Genomic DNA, 21,481 nt, shown 5'->3' with positions numbered 1-21,481 from the left:
TATCTTTGTAACCTAACAAAAAATGTAAACGATTTACAATTTCATGACCATGAATATGATGAACTATTCTTTGTTCTGAATTGCCCTAGTCCACTGTGAATGATTATAATTAGATAGATCTTCAAAGTCAATTATATATATATGTATATGTGAGAGTTGATTTTTCATAGTGGTTCTATGGTTTAAAACCACCAAGAGAAAGGGAGCATTGCAAAATACTCCAAATATACTACAGTGCATCAGTTAAGCAATACATGAAGCATATAATGATGATAATTCCTGGGTATGTCAACCAGGAAACAGAAAAGCTGGTTGTTAAGTTGCCTCACCAGGAGAGTAATGACCCTGTTTAGCTTGGGTAGGTCATTCCCTCTCCCAGCTCAGACCATGAGGGAAGACAAAACAGGTTTGCTGAGCTGGCTCTTTTCTTTAATGCCAGATGACAAGTAAGACAGAGCCTTCAGATATCTGTGTCATCAAAACCACAAAATCCCCAGTTTATGACTTTAGAGAACACGAAGTGACCAAAGGTTAGAACTGAGCAGAACTATTTGACATCTTGTAGTTTATTCTATTCATTTTTAATAATGCGATTACTAAGGCCCAGAGATAGGGGTACCTTCTTTATCTGTACAAATAAAGCAATAACAAACATATAGAAAGGATTATGCCCTTCTCTGTCACTCCTAGCACAGAGCTTTCCTCTCTCCCACGTCATTTGGCAACAACTACCATTTCCCAAAACTGAACCCAGGAGTAAAAAGCATAAAATGTGAACTTCTTACTAGTATTAAAATTTAAAACTGTAGTATATCTCTTGGAAATTTTAAATCTAGCAGCAATAACAAAAATGAGGTTTTATTATAAAAATTTCAAGTATGTTCATTTTTTCCCCCTTTGCTATAGGAAAAAGGACTTGCTACTCATATATCAGGTTACCAAGATGACTCCATAAATTATCTTCTGTTTGGGGTAACTTTGCATTACTCCTATCCATTCTGAAAACTCCTTAAAGGATTATAGTAAGATATGGAAAAAAAAAAAGACATGGTTTTATCATAAAATTATCTCTAAACCAGAAGTGCTGACTTAATTTGACTTTTCTTATTATCAAACAATGTTAGAACATAATTTTTCCTATTATTAAATCTGAATATAAATTAAGAGCTATTGTTCAAATATATATATATCATGTGGTTATAAAATTTGAAATGGAGTCTTATAAACACTTAAGTGAATTCAAACATACAAAAAATTACTATTAGGTCAAGAGACCACAAACTCAACATTGTCACAATTTTTTTTGATACAGCACTTGCTTTTTTGGAAATCACCTTTACAGCAATAAACTTATACAATCAAATTTAATCTGATTCTTATAGTCACACCCTGTGTTTCATCAAAAATCTATGGCCTTTTTAAAAATCACTGATGCTTTTCTACAGACTCAGCTCCTAATTATTTCCTACTATTAAAAAAATGAAATTTGTCTTCAAAGGGCAACCATCTGTTACCAACCAAGATCACTTGGAAAGAATATTGATCAGGTTCTCTAAAATATTTAAAGAAAATCTGATTGGCCATGATAAAAACATCGGGATAAGTACACGGCTTTCCAATCTTGACTACAGGAAGAGACAGCTTTCATCGATATGAACACACTTTGGCACACTTCTTAAAAATCACTCTTTTTCACTTAAATAACCAATATCATGCTTGCATGAGTATACCTCTAAGTTTTTTCTAAAAGTGGTTTGAAGCCAAAGCTGAAAAATATTCTGCTATACATCTTGGACTATTACTTCTCTTACTCTGTGTGCAGAAAAAGCAGAAACGTTTAAGCTGTAATGATTTTCATCTGCTCAGTGCAGCCAGAATGCGAAGAGATCTCAGTTGCTTAATGTTTGAAATATAAAATTCAAATGTGTACTCTACATGTGTGCATTAATGTGTGTGGCTAAGGATGTGGGGGAAGTTATTTGTGGTTTAATTATTCTTAGTAAAAAAAAGTTTCTTCAACCTGCTCCAAACCAACTATTCCAACTAATCTGTGCTGGTGTTCTTTGGGGAAATTTGGAGAGGAGAGAAAGCCTTTCATTTCCCCTTTCTCCACTAGCCTACATCCTCCTTACCTCCTCCAGATACCCTGACTCAGCATGGGCTGCAGACTCAGATCCTCCCCAATGAGTAGGTTGCCCTTTCCTCCTGGAGGTAGGGCTGCCGTCTGAACAGGAGTAGAAAAGCTATGGGCATCACCTAAGAAAGGACAGTTCCCTCTTTCTCTTAGAACTACATCCTGAAAATCCAGAAAAATGAAAAGCCGGAACTTTCCTCGTGGTCCAGTCATTAAGACTTCACCTTCCAATGCAGGGGGTGCTGGTTTGATCCCTGATTGGGGAGCTAAGACCCCACAAGCCTCATGGCCAAAATATCAAAATGTAAAATGTAAGCAATGTTGTAATAGAGTCAATAAAGACTCTAAAAAACAGTCCACATCAAAAATATTCTAAAAAAAAAAAAAAAACTAAGTAAAATAGATAGCCAACAAGGACCTACTGTACAGCACATGAAGTGTGAAGTGAAGTGAAGTCGCTCAGTCTGGTCCGACTCTTTGCAACCCCATGGACTGTAGCCTACCAGGCTCCTCCGTCCATGGGATTCTCCAGGGAAGAATACTGGAATGGGCTGCCATTTCCTTCTCCAATAGCACTGGAAACTGCTCAATATTCTGTAACAACCTAAATGGTGAAAGAACTGAAGAAGGATAGAAAAAAATAAATTAATTAAAAATTAAAATAATAAAAGCATAGGAAAGCAGACCATATGCCAGGTTGGTGGGCAATAGAATATAGGGAAGGTTCTCAGATGAGGCTCTGGAGTCAAGGTGGCTGAAACTGAATTCTAATTCTGAACTTCCTTTGTGAACCTAGACAAGATCTATAGATTATCTATGCCTCAGTTTCATCATCTGTAAAATGGGTATAATACTGCCTGTATTATAGAGTTATTATGTCATAGAGTCATTTGAACAGTTTTTGGTACATAATGAGCACTCAATCAATGTTAACTGAAGTTTTTTATTAAAGACTATAATCTATTGAGAGCTAACTGTGTTTCCAAGCACCCAGTTAATACAGCTCACACTTTCCTTAGAACTCTTCTCATGGATTTCTACTTTCCAAAGTGAAATCAATTCTCAACTAGCTCTTTAATGTTTCCTTTCTTTGGTTAGCGCAATCATTAGCTGATAGCACCTAGAAACATGTCATTTTAATCTTTTGTAACAGGAAATTTTACATTATTCAATACACATGCCCACTCCTTGAAAGTATAGAATGAGAATTTAACAATCATGAAAAAATGCATAGCCTTCACTCACCCAAACTACATCTGCATTCTTTCATTCTTCAGTGTCAGCCAAGATAACTCACATCCTAAAGAAAAGGCAGGACAGAAACCAAAAGTCATGACAACACATTCCGCCCAACTCCTAAGCATGGTTACTGAGCTAAATATATCCAGGCTCTATGGCAGTAAGGACTGTACATTCTGCCAAGGGAGCCACAGCCGTGACAGCAATTGTGAAAAGCTGGTGACCCTGCTAGAAACTGCAAGAGAGACTGTATTAAGATACTTTGTGAGCTGTCAGGATGGAGTTCCAGGGCCTGTTTAAGAAACCAAGGCTTCAGTGGAAATGCCTCATCCTTTTGTAAATTAAAGGGCAGTGGTTTCTTTCCGACCCCTTTAGTGGCTTTCTTCAAGCTGCCTCAGCTCCAGAGCCTGAATCTAATTGCAGATATTTTTCATTTGTTCACCAACCACTACATTGACAATGGAAATTCAGGCCCAGGAACTTATTTACAGCATATCTACTGTAAATTATCTACTCTTCTGGAAAGCCATCTTGAAACCAGATTTTTAAAGGAAGTAGAATTTTGGGAGGGACCCACAATCTTGTTTTGCATCCTCAGGAAAACAGCTTCCCTGTAATCCCTTCATTTAAAAAAAGTTCTCATGGATTAATCTCCCTTAGGCAGGTATAATGACTGGTATTTCAACTCCATAAACAATTCAACTGCAATAAATAAACTAAAATAACAATAATAATCTTTTAATAACTACACATGTTACATGATCAATATCTTTCTTTTATTCTTTATAAACTGCTTTCTTATATGTAAGATCTCTACCTTCCCACTCCTGTCACTATTTCCCACCAGCTCTGATAAGAAAACACTCTCAATAACTCTGAGAAATGGCCAGTGGGATTATTCTAAAGGGCGTAATTGCAGCTACTGAGAAAGAGACTCAATGTAATTAAGATTAAATTAGGATAAAATTGTTTTCAGAGACTGATAATTATACCATGGGCTTCAAAATAACCAAATCTAGTACCTGTAACCTCACCCAGACTGAGGGCAGGTGCCTTCCCACACATCTGCCATATTGTTTCAATGTATCTTGAAGTGTGGCCAATCATAGTTTTGTGGACTTTTTTCCCACACTAGCACACAATTATATTTATCTAAGATAGTTTATATATTTGCAAATGATAGCCTTTACAAGGGCTGCAGTGTCTATTGAGAAAATTAACCTGGATGCTATTGTTGGAGATGCTGCTCCCTCTCTCTGGGAAGTGTCTTTTGATTGTTTTCTCATGTCAACAGCTTTATTCTCTCATTGCCTTCATTCAAGGCAACCCAAACTATATTGCTAGTGCTTACCAACAGCCATAACCCCTTCTACTTGCCAGGCACAGAGTTAGGAAAAAATTTTCAGACTCTTTTTTTTTTTTAAAAAAAATAAACAACAGAACATATACAGAAGTGATGTGTACCATTTCCAGTCCTGGGCCATGAGAACCGCCTACTCATGACCTTTGCTCTCTTCTCTTGTCTGGATTGACCGAAAGTAGATGGTGGAGCCTTTAGGTGGAAGGACTTGGTTCCTGAATGACTGTGCAGAACAGAGTCTATGCCACTGAACCCTACCATTTCACACTGAGCTATGAGGGAAGGAGGGCTTTCCAGGTGGCATTAGTTGTACAGAACCCACCTGTCAATGCAAGAGACATGAGTCACAGGTTCCATCAAAGGGTTGGGAAAATCCCCTGGAGGAGGGCATGGCAACCCACTTCAGTATTCATGCCTGAAGAATCCCATGGACTGAAGAGCCTGGTGGGCTACAGTCCATGGGCTCGCAAAGAGTCAGACACGACTGAAGTGACTTAGCTCTCTTGCACACATGATGTAAGAAATAAATCTTTGTTGTGTTAAGAAACTGAGACCTGACCTTGAAGGGTTCATCTGGTACGGGAACTAGCATTGTTCATCAAAGACAGCTATTTTTTCCATTTTCTTCTGTCTCTCCATCTCCACAGTCATCTCACATTTTCCTCCATTTCTTCCTTCTTTCATTTATACTGCAAAGAATTACTGTGTGCCCAACATACATGCCAGTAACAGAGTACACTGCACATTAACTGTGTTCAAAGTAGCCCAAATGAACAATCAACCACCTTACAATTCGACAAGCACAATTATGTGGGTCTACTAATTCTTTAGGAAAAGTGTCAGCAAACTACAATCTGGCTGTTTTGGTAAATTAAATTTTATGGGGACATAGCTGTGCTTATTCATTTACATCTTATCTGTAGTGTAGTGATCTTGGAACCTGCAAGACAGCAAGAATGACCAAGAAAGTCTTATGACCTGCAGCTTTCTTACCTCACTAGCTGAGTTGAATAGTGCTGACAGAGAAGGGTCTACAAAACAAAGTATTTTCTTGTCCTTAGCAGACAAAGTTTAAGAAAAAGCTTTAAAGATTTTGGAAAGGATTCTCAAAGGAGAGTATGCATGAAGTGGGTTTTGGAGTTCACTGTAGTAGAAAAAGAGGAAAAGTGAATTCTGGGGAGGGACAATAATAGCCAAGCAAAAATATGTGAGTTTAAGGTTACTCAGACAGCACTGAGAAAACATGCAAGGGGGAGTGATCATCCCCGCTAGATCACCACTTACTAGTGGGAAGGAGCAGCAGGAAGCATCAGGCCAAAGGGAGATGATGTAAAATAAGCAAACCTGTACCCTTCATCCTATCTGGGTACCAAATTTTAATAAATAATATTTAATATTATATCAATACTAAATAGCTTCAAGCTCAACTATAGATCAGTGAGCTGTAAGTCTTCATCTACCACTTATCAATAAACTGTAACATAGTTCTGTTTCCAGGTAATCTTACACAGACACAAAAGACCTTTTCATATATGGTAATCGTAAGAAATATTTAGACAAAATAAAAATCATACTTCTCTGCAAGATGTGCAGTGGCAGGTGCAAGGAAGACTTGATGAACTGAATTTCAGAGAATATGCCTTCTTAGATAAACAGAGTAAGTTCCCACACCTGGGTGTGAGCACACAGTCTGGGTAGAGGAGGACAGAGGAGCCAGCTTGTTGTAGTTTGGGATGTTTTGAGTGAAAAAGAAATCAGACAAATGTTATTCAACAGTGAAGCCTAGCAGAGAAGACTAGAGCCTGATTGAGTCCTAGATGAAAAACTAATTGCTCTGTCTGACAGTGCTCTCCTTGACATACCCCCAGATTGCAATGAGAGGGAGACTGGAAGAAAAAACATAATTACCAAGTCTCTCACATTCTCATGATGCTCAAATTCTTGGGATCCTCCAGATTTTGATTCAAAGATGAAACTACAGCCTAACCTCCTCCCAGCTCAAATACTGACAAGGTCAAAAGTCTGTGAAGGAAGTTGGAAATGTGGTTAATCACAGGTGAATACGATACAATGAAAGTTGTGATTCAGCCCCAGCTGAACACCCCTATAGGAGAGAGATGAATTACTAGTCCCTCACTGTAATCAAAAAACAAAAGAAAGAATTTACACTCTCTGGATAATAAAACAAACAAAAAATAATGTAACTCAGTCTCCACGTTCTTTCCTATATCCAGAAAACAGTAAGAAATTATGAGACAGACAAAGAAAAAGGAAAATGTGACCATATTTAAGAAGAAAAGCATAGCCTATTCAGACTGACAGATGATCTAACTATTGGAATTAGCAGACAAATATTTTTATTAATAAACTAATTATTTTCCCCCTTTCATCATAGGGAACTGGAATGCAAAAGTAGGAAATCAAGAGATACCTTGAAAACAGGCAAGTCTGACCTCGGAGTACAAAATGAAGCAGGGCAAAAGCTAACAGAGTTTTGCCAAGAAAACACTCTGGTCATAGCAAATATCCTCTTCCAGCAACACAAGAGATGATTCTAAAACATGGACATCAGCAGATGATGAATACTGAAATTAGATTGATTACCTTCTTTGCAGCCAAAGTTGGAGAAACTCTACACAGTCAGCAGGAACTGCCTGCGGCTAAGATTATCAGCTCCTTATTGCAAAATTCAGGCTTAGATTGAGGAAAATAGGGAAAACCACTAAGTCATTCAGTTATGACCTAAATCAAATCCCTTATGATTATACAGTGGAGTTGACGAATAGATTCAAGGGACTAAATCTGGTAGACAGACCGCCTGAAGAACTACGGACAGAGGTTCATAACACTGTACAGGAGATGATGGCCAAAACCATTCCCAAGAAAAAGAAATGCAAGAAGGCAAAGTGGTTGTCTGAGGATGCCTTACAAATAACTGAGAAAAGAAGAGAAGCTAAAGGCAAAGGATAAAGGGAAAGATACAACCAACTGAATGCAGAGTTAATAGCAAAGAGAGATAAGAAAGCCTTTTTAAGTGATCACTGCAAAGAAATAGAGGAAAACAACAGAATGGGAAAGACTAGAGATCTCTTTAAGAAAACTGGACTTACTGAGGGAACACTTCATACAAAGATAGGCACAAAAAAGGACAAAAATGGCTAGGACCTAACAGAAGCAGAAGATATTAAGAAGAGGTGGCAAGAATAATACACAGAAGAACTATACAAAAAAGCTCTTAATGACCCAGTCAACAATGATGATGTGGTCACTCACCTGGAGCCAGACATCCTGGAATGAGAAGTCAAGAGGGCCTTGGGAAGTGTTACTATGAACAAAGCTAGTGGAGGTGATGGAACTCCAGCTGAGCTATTTCAAATCTTAAAAGAAGATGATGCTGTGAAAGTTCTGCATTCATTAAGCCAGCAAATATGGAAAACTCATCATTGGCCACAGGACTGAAAAAGGTCTGTTTTTATTCCAATCCCAAAGAAAAGCAATGCCAAAGAATGTTCAAATTACTGTACAATTGCACTCATTTCACATGCCAGCAAGATTTTGCTCAAAATCCTTCAAGCTAGACTTCAGTAGTATGTGAACCAAGAACTTCCAGATGTACAAGATGGATTTAGAAAAGGCAGAGGAACCAGAGATCAAATTGCCAGCATATGCTGGATCATAGAAAAAGTAAGGGAATTTCAAAAAAACACCTGCTTCTGCTTCACTGACTATGCTAAAGCCTTTGACTTTGTGGATCACAACAAACTGAAATATTCTGAAAGAGGGGGGAATACTAGACCACTTTACCTGCCTTCTGAGAAATCTGTATGCAGGACAAGAAGCAACAGTTCAAACCAGACATGGAACAACAGACTGGTTACAAATCAGGAAAGGAGTACATCAAGGCTGTATATTGTCACCCTGCTTATTTAACTTCTATGCAGAGTACATCAGGTGAAATGCCAGGCTAGATGAATCACAAACTGGAATCAAGATTGCCGGGAGAAATATCAACAACCTCAGATATGCAGATGATACCACTTTAATGGCAGAAAGTGAAGAGGCACTTAAAGAGCCTCTTGATGAAGGTGAAAGAGGTGAGTGAAAAAGCTGGCTTAAAACTCAACATTCAAAAACTAAGATCGTGGCATCTGGTCCTATCACTTCATGGCAAATAGATGGGGAAAATGTGGAAACAGTGTCAGATTTCATTTTCTTGGGCTCTAAAATCAATGTGGAAGGTGACAGAAGCCACGAAATTAAAAGATGCCTGCTCTTTTGAAGAATAACTATGTCAAACCTAGACAGTGTTTTAAAAAGCAGAGACACCATTTTGCCAACAAATGTTTATATAGTCAAAGCTATGGCTTTTCCAGTAGTCATGTATGGATGTGAGAGTTGGACCATACAGAAGGCTGAGCACATAAGAACTGACACTTTCAAACTGTGGTGCTAGAGAAGACTCTTGAGAGTCTCTAGGATTGCAAGGAAATCAAACCAGTCAGTCCTAAAGGATATCAACCCTGAATATTATTGGAAGAACTGATGCTGACACTGAAGCTCCAATACTTTGGCCACCTGATGCGAAGAACTGACTCATTGAAAAAGACCCTGATGCTGGGAAAAAGGAGGGCAACAGGAGAAGGGGGCAACAGAGGATGAGATGGTTGGATGGCATCACTGACTCAATGGACATGAGTTTAAGCAAACTTGGGGAGATAGTGATGGACAGAGAAGCCTGGTGTGCTGCAGTTCATGAAGTTGCAAAGAGTTGGACACAACTTAGTGACTGAAGAACAACAATTCCTTTTAACTATTACAAATCTTTTAAAGAAAAAATAAATGTAATAAATGAATAGATAGGGGTTTTAAGGAAAGAAACAAAAACATTAAAAAGAGCCAAAAGGAAAATTATAGCACTAAAAACACAATATCTGAAATTAAAAATAATTAGGCGGGCCTAACAGCACTAGTGGAGAAGGCAATGGCATCGCACTCCAGTACTCTTGCCTGGAAAATCCCATGGATGGAGAAGCTGGATAGGCTGCAGTCCATGGGGTCGCGGAGAGTCAGACACGACTTCCCTTTCACTTTTCACTTTCATGCACTGGAGAAGGAAATGGCAACCCCCTCCAGTGTTCTTGCCTGGAGAATCCCAGGGACGGCGGAGCCTGGTGAGCTGCTGTCTATGGGGTCGCACAGAGTCAGACACGACTGGAGTGACTTAGCAGCAGCAACAACTCTAGGTTAATCACAAATGGGTGCTGTTCAGACCTGCAGTATGAAACAAAACTGACTGAGAGCCCAGCAACTGTTCTCTGGATCTTTCATGGCAGTCATACAAAAGCCAAGCCTCCTACGGGCTTCTCCCAGCCAATGGCTGAAAATGACAGCTAAAAAGGCCCTTTTCTGTGAGTTCTAGGAACTCTCCAATGGGTTACTTTGGATTGAGAAATTTCCATCAGCCTGGCAAAACTTTTTTACTTTTGGGTAACAAAGTCTAAATTTCCCATACAATCATTTTCCCATATCCTTTTCATCTCCTTCACAGGCACCAAACTTTACAATCTGAAGGTTCTCTCTCTCTTTTTTTTTTTTCTGCTCCCTCATCTTTTATCCTTCACAGATATTTTCCCAACATATCTTTTGGAAATCGAATCCCATCTTTACATTTGCTTTCTCAGACAATCCAAACAAACACAAAAGCACTGTATACTTCAGAAGAAATCATCAGTGGAATTAAAAACAGATCAGTAAAGATTTTCCAAAGCAAAAAAAAAAAAAATGATTGAAAGAAAAAAAGAACAGAATACGTCAGTGATCTAAGGGATCAAATCAAATGACCCAATAGACATACAATGGAAATCTCAGGAGAGGAGAGACAGAAAATATTATAAGGGCCAATGACTGAACAACTTTCTAGTTTGATTTAAAATATCCACTTTAAAAGTCAAGAAACTCAGTAAATTTCAAGCAGAAAGAATACAAGCCAAATAACACTGGTGTATATTATGGTCTAATTACTGAAAACCAAGGATAAAGAGAAAACCACATGCGATGAGTTAAGAGGGGACATTGTACACAGAGAAACAAAGACAGGGATATTTGCTTTTCTGCAGAGGCAAAGCAGGCCAGATGGCAATGGGATAACATCTTTGAGGTCCTAAGGAAGGGGGATTGGCAGTCTGTAGTTTTATAACCAGGAAAGATGTCCTTCAATTGTGGGAATGAGATAGAGATGTTTTTAGACTGTTAAGGGTGAAAGAGGTTATTGCCAGAAGGCTCTCACGATAGAGCATGCTAAAGGAAATTCTTTAGGTTGAGGGAGGACCAGGGGGCAAAGAGGTTCAGTTCTACAGGAAATACTGAAGCATACCAGAGATAATACATATGGAGGTTTTTTTTTACCTTTTTCTCAGTTTATTTGGTGGAAAGTTGACCATTTAAAGCAAAAAAGACAGCACTATGTTGTAGGGTTGGTAACATGTGTAGAATTAAAATGTATAAGGTTCATGGCACCAAGGCCATCCACCAAGGGTGGATGGAAGTATATTGTTGGGTTGGTGCCTTACGTACAAGGTGGCGTCATGTTATTTCAAAATAATTTGAAATGAGGTGGGGATATATATTATGTTCCAATAGAAAACACTAGAAAAAAATTTTAAAGGGGTTAAAAAAAATCAAAAGTAATAACCTATAATGACTACAAGCATTTTGACCATGACCTACAATAATAAATATCATGTATCTATCACTACCTGAACACAAGGGCTCCACATCAATCTTACACACACATATTTTAAAAACAGAAAAAAACTATTGAAAGTAATTATTAATTACTAAGTGCAAGGAATGCATTTTATTCTTTTTCATTTTTTAATATCAATCATTACCTATTGAATGAATGTTACTACTGATAATTTTTCTATACCATCAGCTTTGGGTCAGGCCATTTACTTAAAAATATTTTTTAATTTACTTTTGTTACTTAATTGATGTTTATCAAAATATTCCAAAATATAAGTTATCCCTATTTTACCAGTTGAGCCACAAGGGAAGCCCCCATTCCTACTTTAGAAATGAGGACACAGAGGTGGAGAAATTAAGATTCTTAAGATTGTAAGGTTAGTAACTGGAAAAGGTAGGATTTCAATACAGATATAGGAAGTCCATTGGCTGTGCTCTTAACCACTATATCACACTATCTCCACCTTGGCCTCTATGTTTGGGGACCTGTGTGCATGTAACTACTTGCATTTGGCGGGAGATAAATACTAGTTTTTATCTAACCTGGAAAAAGCTTAAGAATCACAGTACTACCCCCCAAACCCAATTTACAGTTTGTTTTTTCCTACCAGATAACTAATATTTGTTCACATTGTCTGAGTAGATGCTTTAAAAAGCTCCAGTCATTTGACCACGAAAGAACTGTAACTTTTAACACTTTATAGCCTACTCTCTCCTTTGTATATGCTATTGGTGAGTGGCAACAGAAATCTACAGAACATACAAATGAGAAACTTTAATCTACTGAAGCTATTTTTCAGTTCTAAGATTCTATAAACCTATAATTCTAATCAAGGACCCAGCCACCTGCTATTCTATAACTAAGCCACAAGATGGGCAGTTGTCTAAATTGCTCAGAAAGATATACAAAGGCAAGGGTTCCTTAGTTTCTTTGTTAGTCTGCCCTGAAGTTTTGCAAGGCCTAAAGTTAATTAGAGTCTCTTGGTGTAATTTAAGCATATTCCTCTTAGCTTATTGTCTGACATACAGATGGAATAATCCAGCTTTCCTCAGGATAATCATTTTTATTCACATACTTATATAATTTAAAATAACTATGTATTTGCTATTTAGCTTTTCCTCTCTAGACTAAATAAATACAATCCCCTTAATCTTCCCCCATCAGTTTGACTTTCTCTGTAATCATTTCGGCCATGCCTCTTAGGAGATCCTCTATAGTTTCCCCACATGCATGTTAAAGGGTGGAACTCCATATTGATTGCATTACTTTAATAAGGGCCTGACCAATGCCAAATATGGCTGGATAATCTGCCCTCTTGCCTGCCATGTTTTTGCTAACAGAGAGTTGAATATTACATTAACATTTCCAAAAGTATTATTGCCAGTTTTCTGGGTCATCATCAGCTGAAGCTAAATCCCACTCATACAAACTGCCATAGGCCAACTGAACAAATGCCCTGCATTCTCCATTTAAAATATCTGTTCTGACTTTTTTTTTTTTTTTTTAATTTTTTTATTAGTTGGAGGCTAATTACTTCACAACATTTCAGGGGGTTTTGTCATACATTGATATGAATCAGCCATAGATTTACACTCATTCCCCATCCCGATCCCCCCTCCCACCTCCCTCTCCACCCGATTCCTCTGGGTCTTCCCAGTGTACCAGGCCAGCGCACTTGTCTCATGCATCCCACCTGGGCTGGTGATCTGTTTCACCATAGATAGTATACATGCTGTTCTTTTGAAACATCCCACCCTCACCTTCTCCCACAGAGTTCAAAAGTCTGTTCTGTATTTCTGTGTCTCTTTTTCTGTTTTGCATATAGGGTTATCGTTACCATCTTTCTAAATTCCATATATATGTGTTAGTATGCTATAATGTTCTTTATCTTTCTGGCTTACTTCACTCTGTATAAGGGGCTCCAGTTTCATCCATCTCATTAGGACTGGTTCAAATGAATTCTTTTTACGGCTGAGTAATATTCCATGGTGTATATGTACCACAGCTTCCTTATCCATTCATCTGCTGATGGGCATCTAGGTTGCTTCCATGTCCTGGCTATTATAAACAGTGCTGCGATGAACATTGGGGTGCACGTGTCTCTTTCAGATCTGGTTTCCTCAGTGTGTATGCCCAGAAGTGGGATTGCTGGGTCATATGGCAGTTTTATTTCCAGTTTTTTAAGGAATCTCCACACTGTTTTCCATAGTGGCTGTACTAGTTTGCATTCCCACCAACAGTGTAAGAGGGTTCCCTTTTCTCCACACCCTCTCCAGCATTTATTGCTTGTAGACTTTTGGATAGCAGCCATCCTGACTGGTGTGGAGAACATAGGCAAAACACTCTCCAACATAAATCACAGCAAGATCCTCTATGACCCACCTCCCAGAATATTGGAAATAAAAGCAAAACTAAACAAATGGGATCTAATGAAACTTAAAAGCTTTTGCACTACAAAGGAAACTATAAGTAAGGTGAAAAGACAGCCGTCAGATTGGGAGAAAATAATAGCAAATGAAGAAACAGACAAAGGATTAATCTCAAAAATATACAAGCAACTCCTGCAGCTCAATTCCAGAAAAATAAATGACCCAATCAAAAAATGGGCCAGAGAACTAAACAGACATTTCTCCAAAGAAGACATACAGATGGCTAACAAACACATGAAAAGATGCTCAACATCACTCATTATTAGAGAAATGTTCCGACGTTTTAAAGGCATTTAGAGTTCTTCTTTCATGACTTGAATTTTCTTTCTTCTGGGTTTTTGGTTTTTTTTATGTTTTTTCTCTGTTGTGACATTATTGTTTTTATTGATTTCGAGTGCTCTTTATACTAAGGATTTCAGTTCTTTGGTGTTTGTCTATGTAGTTTTCTTTTTTTAATATTTGTGTGTGTGTGTGTGTGTGTTCAGCCACTCAGTCATGTCCAACTCTTTGCAACCCCATGACCTGTAGCCCACCAGGCTCCTCTGTGCATAGGATTTTCCAGGTAAGCATACTGGAATGGGTTGCCACTTCCTTCTCCAGGGGATATTTTAAGGATTTCAATTCTTTGGTGTTTATCTACACACAGTTTTTTTTAGATTTGTATATAATCAAATAGAATGCCAAATTTTTCTTTGTTCTTTCTGCCATCATTTTTATGGAAAGTTATTCCCATTCCCAAGATCAACTAATAATTATCTGTATTTGTTTCAATGGTTTTTAAGATTTCATGCTTTTTTTGCATCAACTTAACTATATATCCTTAATTTTGGTAATTAAAATAGTGTGAGATATTGTAAAAAAAAAAGCTCACATATGTGTATGTGAGAATTTGCCAACTTTTCCAATTTTTCCCTTTTACATTGGTTATTGTACTTTACCAAGTAAAATTTTCATATGACATATGTTTGAGAGTTGGTGGTGGTGGTTTAGTCACTAAGTCGAGTCCAACTCTTGCGACCCCATGGACTGCAGCCTGCCAGGCTCCTCTGACCGTGGGATTCTCCAGGCAAGAATACTGGAGTGAGTTGCCATTTCCTTCTCCAGGGGATCTTCCTGACCCAGGAATCGAACCCGGGCCTCCTTCATTGCAAGTGGATTCTTTACCAACTGAGCTATGAGGGAAGCCCACAAAGTATCAATATACTTAGGGGCTTCACTGATAACTCAGTTGGTAGAGAATCCACCTGCAATGCAGGAGACCCGGGTTCAACTCTTGGGTTAGGAAGATCCCCTGGAGAAGGGAAAGGCTACCCACTCCAGTAGTCTGGCCTGGAGAATTCCATGGACTATACAGTCCATGGGGTCACAAAGAGTTGGACATGACTGAGTGACTTTCACTTTCAAATTTTCAGATCAATATATTTATTTATAAAAGGCTCTTCAGAAATAAGCCTTCCACAGAGGCATGGACAAAGACCATTCATAAAAGGGAAAGTTAAAGTTCTTTGAGACATATGAAAAATACTCATCTTTATAACTAAAGAAGTAAAAAGCTAAAATTGTATATCATTCTTTTGAATCATGAGAGATCTTTTCAAAATTATTTTAATATTAGGATTATTGAGATTTGTTTTAAAATTCATGCTTTCAAACACTGTTGGCATTCTTTTTCCTAATATTTTCTTTTGCTAATTTTCAAAGCTTCAAAAAATGTAAAAGTATAGTACAATGAATATCCAAGTACCTCTCATTTATAGTCATTAACTGTTAACATTTGTCCAATTTGCTTTATCTCTCTGTATATGCATATGTATATCTGTGTGTTTATGTATACACACATATGTGATTTTATATATATATATGTATATATATACACATGATATGTATAATTTTTTGCTGAACCATTTGAAAGTTAGTTGCAGACACCATGATACTTAAAGATCTTACTTAAAAGGCTTAAAGATTTTAATCTGCAGATAGAAGTGTTTTAAACATGAGCAATATCTTTTAAAAGCAATTTAGAAGATGCATCAAAGCCTTCAAGATATAAAATTAGCATAATAAATTCACTTCTGAGTATCTGTTCAAAAGGTTTTATTCTCTTTCCTCAATTTCAGCCTCCTTTTTCATGGCATCCAGTATAATAATGGTTCTTATTTATGATTCATTAGAAAACTACTCAAGTAATTACAAAAGAGACATATAAAATTAATTCTAGCTTCTGACACTAAAGGGATACATGTATTTGGTAGATTTTTTTTCCCCAGAAATTGGCTTTTTCATACACATGTACTAAACTCTTTGTTATAACCAAATAGATAAGATATGGACTTCCTCTCAAGAAGTTTGTGATCATTAGTGCTTTTAAGGCCCTCCCTAGAAATTTAGACTTTTCTTAGAATGGAAAAGTCTAAGTCAATTAAACTATGAATCACTTATACTACAGAATATTGTGCTACTATAAATATAATTGGTGGGATCCATATTAGATGAGCAGAAGAGATGTCCAGAGGAGTTAGTAAGTGGAAAAAAACAAGCTTCAAATTCGTGTGTATAGGGTGATTCAAATACACACAGTTTCTCCATATATGAGGATGTGAATTTAGGTTTATTTGTATAAACAGGAAGAAAAAGAGAAATGTGAGGAAACCTATACATTAAACTACTGAGATTTGTTTTTCAGAGGAGGAAAAATGGATTGGACAGAATAAGATTATCAACTTTTTATATATAAACATTCTAATGGTTTCAAACAGACTTTACATTAGTAATTTTTTAATTAAATTTAAAAAAAGAATAACACACAAAGGGGTAACTCAAGAACTGTCAAAAAATGAACAGATATCAGTGACTGATTTTTGCTAATGAAAATTGATTTCCATTTTCCTGTATTTTACAATATATTTTATATATTACATCATATTTTACATAAAATATAAGTATAAAATATAAAAACATTGTTCAAATAAGAGCAAACATCACATCTCACCACTTAACAAAAAATTCTTTTCACATCAGTGGGTCATAATTTGCGCCTAAGTAGTTCTCGTCACTGTAGCAGTCAGGCATGCATGGGCATGCATAGAGTCAGAGCCAGTGGGGTTGATTTGCATAAGAAACTGCAGGGCTTTTGAAGAAAATCTAACGTAAACAAGTTAGAATTGGACACATACTTTTGGTCAAACAGTGTTGGGAAGAGTGTGATGATTTGGAACACAGTATAAGGACAAAGGTCAACATAACATCTTACCATTTAATGTTTTTGACCCAATTGAGAAGGTCAGTTCAATTCAGTCGCTCAGTCGTGTCGGACTCTTTGTGACCCCATGAATTGCAGCACGCCAGGCCTCCCTGTCCATCACCAACTCCCAGAGTCCACCCAAACCCATGTCCATTGAGTCAGTGATGCCATCCAACCATCTCATCCTCTGTCGTCCCCTTCTCCTCCTGCCCTCAATCGTTCCCAGCATCAGGGTCTTTTCCAATGAGTCAGTTCTTCGCATCAGGTGGCCAGAGTATTGGAGCTTCAGCTTCAGCATCAGTCCTTCCAATGAACACCCAGGACTGATCTCCTTGAGAAGATAAGGTTGTACAATTTGGGGACCTCAATGTAGGAGATGTGACACTAAAGTAAAAGCATATCAAAGAAAAAAAAAATGAAAGCATATCACATCTAGTGATATGCAGCAGGCACACTTGCTGGGCAACGGCGGCATCGTGTAACACTGGAAGCTTTATCAGGCATCTACAGGGTCTGCACCTACAGTCGCAAGATTCAGAGTGGCAGGAAGATGTGCTTCCATAAAGGGCATTGGAGGCTGCAGAAAGGCTCCTCTATATTTTGCTTTATTCATTTACCATTATGGAATCCTTCTCTACATCTCTATGGAGATGTCTATGTCTTCTTAAATGTCATTTTAAATGGATAAATAACATTACTTATACAATCTGTAAGGTTTGTTAACCTCTGTTTCTATTTTCTTTCCCTGGTATTATAGAAGTTCACATGTATAGCTTTGCTTTAAGGTTCAACTATTTTCTTAGAACAAATTCCCAAGAGTACACTGATGGACTCAAAAGATTTGAACATCAGCATATGCACAGTGAAACATGACTTTGTTTTCTTATTTTTCCCAAATGCTGAACCAATTTAGCATGTCATCAGCAACGTTTGAATTATCAAGCTTTTGCCACAAACAGGGCAGCTAAGTGTTGTCTTTTACATTTAACATTTATTGAGTAACTACTCTGACTAATCACTCTTAGGGGTATAGGAGAGCAACAAAATAAAATCCAAAACTCTCTGTCAGCACTGAGCTTAGATTTAGCAGAAGGAGGCTGGTTTATCAGACAAAAAGTCATTTTCCTGAAGTGCTGTATCAGCTTCATGTGCTTGGGTACTCGTGAAGGTGATCTGTGTTCTGTTTCTTAGTTGGCTGTCATTGCTGTTGTATGAATTGCTTATTCATGTCTTTTTTTCCCATGTATTAAATGAGTTCTTGATGTGAAAGCTCATGAGATGCCTCAGAGCTTCTATTTCCCTCCAAGTTCCCACGTGGCCTCCTGAGTCCTGGGATTGTCCTTAGAAACCACTGTCCTGTCATCACCACATAAAGAATTCACTTACAGCTAAGAAAAATCCACCTCCCATGGCATCCTGTTTCTCCTGCTTACAGACCTTCCATTTTCCAGCGGAGAAACAATAGGAAACACCGTTTCACCACCTTCTCTGCCCATGAAAGTAGTTACTCTCCTTGCCAGTGAGGTGGATTTTCTAGGCTGGCTCTTCTGATTTGTTCCACATCCAGACTGTATCCTCTCAGTTTTTCCTTCCTTTCTTCCTCTGGAGACAAAGACCTTCCAAGATACAAAATTTCTGGGTGGCCACATTCTGTCCTACCCGAGGACCACTCCAATCCACCAGCCCCCCAGAGCCTGGCCAGAGCTCACCAAGCCGCAGGTCAGCCTTCTTCTCCCTGGGCACAGGCCACGTCCAATGCGGACACCCCAGGTGCATCCCCAGAACACAAGCTCTGCTCCCGCTTGAAAGAGGGTCTTCTCTGCTCCCAAAGCTCAGCATGGAGAAAAGAACCGGTTCACTGCTTCCTCTTCTCCTTTGAGGGTTTCCACCACAGATGGTGGCCTCTGTCATGTCTGATGTGATCCTTTCCCATCTGGTGACCTAAGTTATTTTGTTCTTGTTGTTGTACATGTGTTTACAAGTCTTTATGTAGCCAAATCTGTCAGTTTTTCCCTTTGTGATTTCTTCTGTCACTTCATAGTAAACAAATAATAATAACAGTAATAATGGTTTCTCCAGACATCTGACAGGCAATAACTTATCTGTTCTGCTATGTTCTCTCTTACCTATCATGTTAGCCATTCAAAACTTACTTCAATCATGAGGTATGAAATTGGGCTAGGAAGCTGATTTCTTTTTTCAAAAAAGTGGTAGCTATGAATCTCAAGTAATGTAGATTAAATAATTCATTCACTGTTCATTTAAGATGTCTCTTGTTATTTATTATTATATCCTTCTATACGATATGCTTATTTCTGGACTATGCTATTCCATTTATCTCAGTGGAGATAAATGTTGTACATGCTCGCTGAGGACTTCCCTCATGGCTCAGCAGTAAAGAATCCACCTGCAATGCAGGAGACATGAGTTCAAACCCTGGATTGGGAAGATCCCCTGAAAGGGGAAATAGCAACTCACTCCAGTATTCTTGCCTGGGAAATCCCATAGACAGAGGAGCCTGGCAAGCTACAGTTCATGGAATTGCAAGAGTCGGACGTGACTCAGCAACTAAACCACCACCATCACATGCTTATTTGGGAAGACTAGCTCCACTTTAATGTTCCACTTTGCAAAGTGCTAGTTTATGCTCCTAGCTGAGCGTGGTGGTACATGGACACTGGGCCTTTAGAACCCTGGCTCAGCAATTTACTAATCATCATGTGAACTTGGGTAAGTTACCTGAACTTCTATTGGCCTCTGTTTCCTTGTTTGTAAAATGGAGATAATAAAGATACTGTTTTATGTGAAGTGCTTATTCTATGTAAAACATTTAGAATAATGTCCATCACATAGTAAGTGCTCCAGAATGATATGTATTTTTGCAGAAACAAATTATAATCACCATTAAGTTCAAAAATCCTATTCAGCTTTTGAGTTGGGTTATGTCTAACTTATAAATTGGCTGAATTAAATAGAAGTCTTTCTGATTTATCGTCACTTTCAAGGATAACTGTTTATCTTTCCATTGGTGTTCTCTAATATTATCTAATATTTCTAAAGTTTTACACTTTTGTCTATATTAAATAAAACATGCAACTCCCTTATAAAAATATATATTATTAAATAATTTAGATGCTTTTTCATTATTCTGACCTGAGATAAAAGGCTCTTTGGGATTTGTATGTATTCATTTTGTATTCATCTTTCTGCTTTATTGATGCCTAGAGTTTTTTTTTTAAGACTTTTGATTTTAGTTTTTAAAAGTATACAATCACAGCATGCAAAGATAACATTTTAATTTTGTTTTCAAATACTAATTCTTCTGATTTTTGTATCTTCCTGCACTGACTAGAACTCCAAAACAATATTTAACACATATTAGAAAGGTTGTCTTTTTTTTAAACTGATTTAAACAGGGATGTTTCTAACAGGAGAAAGGAGACTTTGGAACAAGACTTGAAGTTTGCTTTATACTGATGGTGTCTCTCTTAGTTTGGAATCCGTAACAGATCCACAATCTCTCAGTTTCTTCATCAATAAGTTGATATAAATATTTATCTCTTATAGCTATAGAAATAACTGAGATGTCATATGTAAAGTGCACTGATACATAAGGTAGAGACAATATATTTCAACCCCATCTATTCTTTATATTCCATATATCTATCTATTAAGGAAATCCATTATTCTGTTCCTAAATTTCTAATGTTCCTATTATAAATGGGTATTCAAATGGATAGTTCTTAAATGTATTTGTGACTTTGTGATTAAAATACAACTTGGAAACTATCACATAGGAAAACAAAAGGCATCTTCAGTTTCACATCTCCTGGAATTTATAAGTCATCTCTAGCCCCTAAAATTACACTTCATAATACCTATGCAGTGAATATTTGCTGAATATTTTGTTGAATGAATAAGCCCAGTTAATTCCAAAAGGTCTCTAAGATTTTTTCCCCCAAGTATTTCATAGATAACAATTCACAATTGAAAATCACATTCTTTGTCAAATCCAGCAAAAGGAACGTGAACGCTGAGTAAATACACATACACATACATGTATACATAGGTAGACATGCATATGGGCTTCTCTGGTAGCTCAGCTGGTAGAGAATCCTCCTGCAATGCAGGAGACCTGGGTTCCATTCTTGGGTGAGGAAGATCCCCTGAAGAAGGGATAGGCTAGTCACTCCAGCATGCACCGTCGGGGTTCAGACGGTAAAGAATCTGTCTGTGATGCAGGAGACCTGGGTTCGATCCCTGGCTTGGGAAAATCCCCTGGAGGACGGCATGGCAACCCACTCCAGTATTCTTGCCTGGAGAATCTCCATCG

At 37.7% G+C, this 21,481-nt stretch overlaps 1 long non-coding RNA gene across 2 annotated transcripts in view; it reads right to left on the bottom strand.

Moving 5' to 3' along the window:
• Positions 1–2,697: 2,697 nt before the first annotated feature.
• LOC122427079 overlaps positions 2,698–21,481 on the bottom strand; it is a 168,428-nt gene continuing 149,644 nt past the window's right edge. For both annotated transcript variants that reach the window (XR_006265349.1, XR_006265350.1), the window contains 2 exons: positions 3,380–3,434; positions 2,698–2,754 (listed from right to left, as the gene is read on the bottom strand). This is a non-coding gene — a long non-coding RNA (uncharacterized LOC122427079). The remainder of the gene's footprint in view (positions 2,755–3,379; positions 3,435–21,481) is intronic.

Source organism: Cervus canadensis, chromosome 25, assembly GCF_019320065.1.
Source record: "Cervus canadensis isolate Bull #8, Minnesota chromosome 25, ASM1932006v1, whole genome shotgun sequence".
NCBI classification, from domain to species: Eukaryota; Metazoa; Chordata; class Mammalia; order Artiodactyla; family Cervidae; genus Cervus; species Cervus canadensis.
The sequence above is the reverse complement of the archived record's forward strand: the minus strand, read 5'-3'. Positions and strand labels throughout refer to the sequence as shown.